The sequence below is a fragment of the Meleagris gallopavo genome, chromosome 5 (genome assembly GCF_905368555.1).
Source record: "Meleagris gallopavo chromosome 5, MGAL_WU_HG_1.1, whole genome shotgun sequence".
In the NCBI taxonomy this organism is placed as follows: domain Eukaryota; kingdom Metazoa; phylum Chordata; class Aves; order Galliformes; family Phasianidae; genus Meleagris; species Meleagris gallopavo.
The window spans coordinates 56010609-56016987 of record NC_139408.1 but is presented as its reverse complement, the minus strand read 5'-3'; the positions used below and the strand labels follow the sequence as shown (position 1 = coordinate 56016987).

Genomic DNA, 6379 nt, shown 5'->3' with positions numbered 1-6379 from the left:
CAGCAAGAAGTGGGTTGAAGGATGCTCAGTATGAGTACAGAGCTGCTTCTTGCAGCAGCGGTCTCTTTTGCACCATCTGCTACTGGTTCTGCGCATCACAGAATACAGCTGGCAGAGAAATGCCACCACACGTTTCCTTGTGTGGGCTGCCAGAGATACAGCAAAGATTTGGAAACTTTGCAAATCCTGGCCATAAAATTCTTCATATACTGTAAAATAATAATTAACAGTTTGGAGTTTATTGACGCTCTGAGATACCCCACTGGTATAAAAAAGGCCCAATTAAACAACAGCTACAGGAGTTTGTATTTGTAGACCCTGCCCACGGAGTCCAATGTAGTCCTGACTCTTTGCTGCATTTTGTTACTGCCATTTTCCCCCTGGATCAGTGGAATTTGAGAGCATTCAAGAATTATACCCTATGATATCAGAATAAAGACCAGTTATTTGAACCATGCTGAACCACTGGCTTTCAGGAAAAAAAAAAAAAAAAAAACAACAACAGTTTTCCAACCAAAAACCATTTTTTCTTATTTCATACCAGGAGAGCATCTAGACCAGAGCTGTTGCTCAGTTAATTTCTTCTTGAGTGTCTGTTAGTACTGAGTTTAGGCAGTGTGGCTATACTACAGCCTGGGCTTTAACCTCACCAGCTCGAGTAACATCAGTGATAGCCTAGCAGGGCACACTCCTTGCAAACTCGTAACGTGAGAACGTAACTTAGGTCCTTGGCAAGCTCAGACTGTGCCTGCAGCTTCACTGGTTGTTACTTGAGCTGCCTAGGCTACAGCCAAGAATGAGTTTCCTTAATGACTGCAATTACACTTTCCACTAATGATATCTAGGACACTGCAGTGGTCTTTTTGTATTTGAATAATGCCACAATTTTAAAGTATTTTAATGTCACTTTAAGATAAAGCATGGTCATTTTTTTTTTCCAGCCAAATTCCTGATTGCTACTGATTCTACTGTATTAAGAGGAATAAACATATTACCATTTAAAAAGAAGCAATATGAATACATAAACTCATTATCTTGTACAAGTATTATACATGCCCGAAAGATTAAATGTGTCATTCTCATGCAGTCCTGATGATTTTGTGATAATATGCTTACATTTAAGCCATTGAAGCTTTGAGAACCAATTAGAATTTCCCTGTTTCTTGAAAATATGAGTGTCATTATCAGATACGTTTTGTAGCACGGAAATCATTTTGTGGAAATCTGCTAACATGCTCTTCCTGCTCTACTTTTCATTCTTTCATGTGAGATACTGTGTTTTGTGAGGGCAATTCTTCCTACCCTTGCATAAATGCCCATTACTGAAGAGCAATACATAGAGAAACCTATATTTAAATATAGTCTAGAAATAATTGCAATTTCTGAATATATTTTTGGCCAGAGTTCAGGCAAATGGAGTTACAAAGCTGTAGTCCACAGCATCACGTAGCTGCTGCTCTCCTGCTGTCAAAGGAAGAAGGCCTCCACAAGGAGTACCAGTAGCACAGCAGTGAGTGACCCACGAACTCCCTGATGTATCAGCCTATAGCCTGGGAGGGGAGCACGTATACAGTCCTACCTTGGGCCAAGAAGGAGATGTATGTTGGGACTCTCACCAGGACAAGGAGAGCTTCCCTTTTTTTGGGGCGTTTTCTCTACTGCCTCAACTATATGCAATAAACCACATCAAGCACAGTCCCTGCAGCCCACAGTGGTAAAAATAAAATGGTAACCTCACTCCATTGGACGAGCCCTCTTTGTAATGTTTCCTGCAGCCAGGTCTCTGCAAGGGAGGTGGGAGTTTCCACTCACTCTTGGGAGCTGTCTCACACTTACTGGGTTATAAATAGCAAGGCGAGGTACCTGACTCGAGGTGTTAAATTGCACTCTGGCAGCCTGATACCTAGCAGTCAGATGTTGTAGCACATTTATAAGCTCCCAGTTTTCACTGCATGGAGTCTAAAATGCAAACTAGCAATCATAAAATGTGAGGTGTGGTTAAAAACAAGATCTGGGTAGTTTTTATCTCTGCATATCTTTACATCCTCTGTTATTTACATTGTGTTTACAATGAACGTTCCCTGCTGTTACAGATTCCAGACAAAAGCCCTTCTCACTCAGCACTACAGGTGGAAGCATCCTGCAGCTGGTCTTATGCTCCGAGGCCAAAAGCCATATTAAAACCATATTCTTAAGGAAATTACATTCACTTCCAAAAAGATTCAGACTTTCTTCCTTTTTTTTTTTTTTTTTTTCCACAAGGAAGATGGGAGCAGGAATTAACCCAAGAACAAATGCAGGATCAGCCCTAAGCCACTGCTGAGTGGGGAGCACGCTTCGAGTTCTTTCCAGGCACTGTTTGGAGTGAGGTTACAGTGGGTGAATTGTACAGCTATCCCCTTTAGCAAAAGCAGATGAAGAAACTGCTTAGTGCAGAGGTATTAGTCGATGTTTCAGCAGCATTAGGTACGTTTCTAATTGAGTTAGGTCAGGACCACTATGTTTTCATTTGAAAAGAGCATCCTCCCCCCAAGCATTGACAAGACACCAGTCATTTTTTATTCTGGGTTAAAACCTGTGGTTCATTTCTCAGCATGCAACTCCACCACCCAGGAGCAGAATGTCTTATTTAGAAGCTGGGTGCAACTGCTGGAGTGAAGTGTTTCACCACCAAAACAGAGGCAAAGGAGATAAGGAACAACTGGGTTTAGAGTGGAAAAGCTTTGCAGAATATGACTGCTAATTAAGATGGAAACTATAAATAAAGAGCTATATGACCTGGTTAATCCTGTGTACTCTGAGAGAGTTAAACTTCTCCAGGTCTCTGATAAGATAGGACTGGTTTTCTTTATCTGTTGTTTTTCCAATGTTCAAGGCTACTGAAATGCAAAAGTGCCAGATGGCCATATAAGCTAAACAACATGCAAAATCTGTCTTATATTATCACTAAATGCCCTGGGTGGGGGGGAGATGATGGAAGGAGAAACCTTATTTAATCATTAGAAGTCACTTAGCAGCAAATGGCATTTCGCTGTCTTTTATCAGCTTACAACAAAAGATTGGGTTTGTACAGTCATGGGGACTATTATAACAGTTTTCAATCCCCTTTAAGACATCTGGTGGTATCTTCTTGTGTCTGTCACTGAAATGTGCTGGACTAGTACAAAGGCTAGGGGAAAGAAATCACTTGATCCTATACCAGAATACCTACTATGAAGCTACTGGGTCACCAGCAGCAAAACCCCATTGTTCTTCTGGGATTTTGTTATGACCCAGTGGAGAAAGTACTGGAGAGGTGAGGAACTGCAGGTTCTGTTTTCAGTCCTCTCACCAATGTGGTGTTTGACCTTGAGCACGTTTTACCAATATTTTCCTTCTTTTTCTCTCTCCAGCTTTGTGAACAGTGTCTGTGTAGCCAAGAGCCCCCAGAGGCTTTGGGAGATTCACCTCAGCCATCTGAGATGCCATATTAACGCGATCCTGTGCCTTGGCTGATTAGTTCTGCTGCTCGGTAGGACTCTTGAGGCATGGTGCTGTGCTGACGCAGTAACTGCTCTTAGCTTGACAATGGTCTCAGGGATCTTTTTGCAGTGTTGCATTACGCAGAACTAGTAGCGTCTCCATTGTAGCCTTGCTGCAGGAATCAGCCCTTTTTGGTTTGCTTACAGATAGCCCCAGTCCTGATCTCACCCTGATCATCTGTGGTCCCCTGCAGGGACCTGCATCGCTCCCTGTTCTCTCTAAGTAGCCATGAACTGCTGAAATCTTTTGAGGAGGGGGGAGGATCCTCACAGGGAACACTGAGTCTCACACTACCATCTGGTGACACTACTTAATTCCCCTTCTCCCAGTGCATTCCCTTTGCATTTCACTCTTGTTCTCAGTGCCTTTGGTTGAGAGGATTTCTCTGGTTGCCATCCCTTTCGCCCAGCACGCTGAGGTTTCCCTGGGCAGGACAGCACAGCAGCGATGCCTGGGGTGATGCTGGTGTGACCAACTGCGGCCCAGGGCCCGCAGTGCCTGTGGATACATCCACAGCAGAAAAAACAGCTCGTGTTTTTGTCAGCTGAGGGTAGCAACCACACAAACAATGACAGAATGTATTTAGTTGTGCTCAGGCAGAAACAGTGGAGCAAACCAGCTGAAATGGCTGGCACTGTGCTGATGATGCTCCTAACATCCTCTGCATGGCCAGGACACATCCTCAGGCACTAACCCCCTTCTCGCAGGAGTTAGGTAGTTTTTAAAGGGAAATTAATTATTTTGACTGCTTGTGGAGGACTGTTTCGTTTTTAGCTCATGGGTGCATTCAAGCTGCTCATCAGCTGTCAGTGCCACGGAGCACGGCAGCAGTTTGGCACAGTGCACACACCATCCTTGGAGGTGTGAAGAACAGTGGAGATGTGGCATTCAATGGGGGACGCGGTCAGGGGGTGTGGTGGGGGTGGGTTAGACTTGGAATCTATGAGGTCTGTTCCAATTCTGTGATTCTATGCTGGCAATCCCATTGCTTTCAGTGTCACATCATGTTGGTCACTCACCCTCACAGCACCCAGCACACTGGCATGAAGGCACAAGACTCGAGACATCAGGCCCCAAACCCTGGGGTCTGCCTTCAGACATCCCAAGCCTGGAACCTATGGACGCCGTTTGGGAAAGACCTGCCAGGATCCTTCATGACACACTGGAACAGGTTGCCCAAGGTGGTTGTGGATGCCCCATTACTGGAGGCATTCATAGCCAGGCTGGATGTGGCTCTGGGCAGCCTGGGCTGCTGGTTGGCGACCCTGCACACAGCAGGGGGTTGGATGAGCATTGTGCTCCTTTGCAACCCAGGCCATTCTATGATTCTGTGGTCAGTGCCTGGCTGCACTCTGAGGAGAGCACCGATGTCCTGAAGAGAATTCTGGATACTACGGAGATCTCGGGAGAGCCGCGACCCCGTGGAGGACACCAGGGTCCTACGAAGAGCTGGGGGCCCAGGGAAGGCTCCGCAGGCGCTCCTCGACAGCCCCGGCCGTCCCAGGGGCGCGGAGGCGCCGAGCACTCGGGCGGCGCGGTGCCTGGCACGGCGCGGGGGCGGCGTTCCGCGTCCCTCCCCGGCGGGCCCAGACCCGTCCCGCCCCGCCCCGCCCCGGGCGCGGATTGGCGCGGCCTCCGCGGCTCCTCCCGCCGCCGCCGCTGGGCTCGGGGGATCCGGCCGCGCCGCGCCGAGCCCAGCCTGGCGGCTTCGCGCTGCGCGCCGCCGGGATTCCCTTCGCTGTGGGCCGCGCTCCGGGTAGGCCTCTAGCGGCGCGGCGGGATCTCTGGGCGGGCGGCGGGTGGGCAGGTGGGCGGGAGGCGAGCGGGCGGCGAGCAGGCCCCGCGCGCAGCGCCCGCGCTCCCGGCCGGCCATGGCGGCTGCGGGGCCGTGGAGGGGCGGTTGGCTGCGCCCCGGCCGCGGGCCCGCTCGCTCCGGGCCTTCCCGGCCGTGACAGGGCCGTACTCCGGGGCCGGGGCCGGACTCCTCCGGGCCGCCCGTGCGGGGCTCGCGGGGCCTCCTGAACGGCCGGCCGGCCCGCGGCTCTGCGTGCTGCCGCTTCCTGAGAGGGCTTTCGGCAGCCGGCCGGAGAAGGGGTTCTGAATATCCGTCATTGTAGCGAAAACACGGCAGGGTCGAGTGCGTGTTACTTCTGATAGCGCCTTCACGTGGGAGTTGTGTAAGGACCGAGGGAAGGCTGCACGGTCCAACGCAGTGGAAACGATTTCTTCTCAACATTGCTTCCTCCGAGGCCTCGCTTGAAGCAACGAGCGCAGCTTTCAGTTCCTTCAGCAAACCGAGGTGACCGTGTGGCTTTTATCTGGGGGGGGGGGGAAGAAGAAAAAAAAACAACAAAAACAAATCCCTCTCGTCAGCAGAAGCCGTGGGGATAGCAGTGGTCCCGCAGCAGTGTGCCTGTCTGCTCCCATAGAACCGGCTCACGGCTGTAAAACCCGCCCGTGGAGCTGCGTAAATAGCCGAGTGGTTGGCCCTGCTGCGCTGCATGCTATCTCGGTTATGCTGCTCTCGGGATCCAGTTTTGGTGGCTTGAGATAGGTGAGCTGGCTTTGAACTGGTGAGTTCGAGGAGTTGCGAGGCTTAATGAATGTTTGCGTAGCCCTCCGCGTTTTCTCGGATGAAAGGTTTTACATAATTGGCCTCTGTAATTGTCTGTCACCCCCGGAGAAGAGCTGAAAAACCCCGCTGGTGGAGGTAGGCAGTCGTTTTTGGGAGTCCAAAGTCTGAACCGATAGGTGCCTGTAGGTTGTTAATGTTGTTACTGCTTAACGCGGTGGTAGCAAAATGACTCACTCGGAGGGAAGAAAATTCAACACGTCTATTTCTGCGCTCAGTGTGAGC

The 6379-nt window shown here is 49.7% G+C and overlaps 1 protein-coding gene across 7 annotated transcripts in view; it reads left to right on the top strand.

The window, feature by feature from the left end:
* The first annotated feature begins 5119 nt into the window (after window positions 1–5119).
* FBXO34 (F-box protein 34) overlaps window positions 5120–6379 on the top strand; it is a 36167-nt gene continuing 34907 nt past the window's right edge. For 5 of the 7 annotated variants that reach the window (XM_085225867.1, XM_085225881.1, XM_085225880.1 and 2 more), the window contains exon 1: window positions 5123–5278. The gene's annotated coding sequence lies outside the window, so the exon portion shown is untranslated. Of the gene's footprint in view, window positions 5279–6379 lie in introns of all 7 variants that reach the window. The other 2 variants (XM_085225868.1, XM_085225873.1) reach the window with 2 other exon arrangements.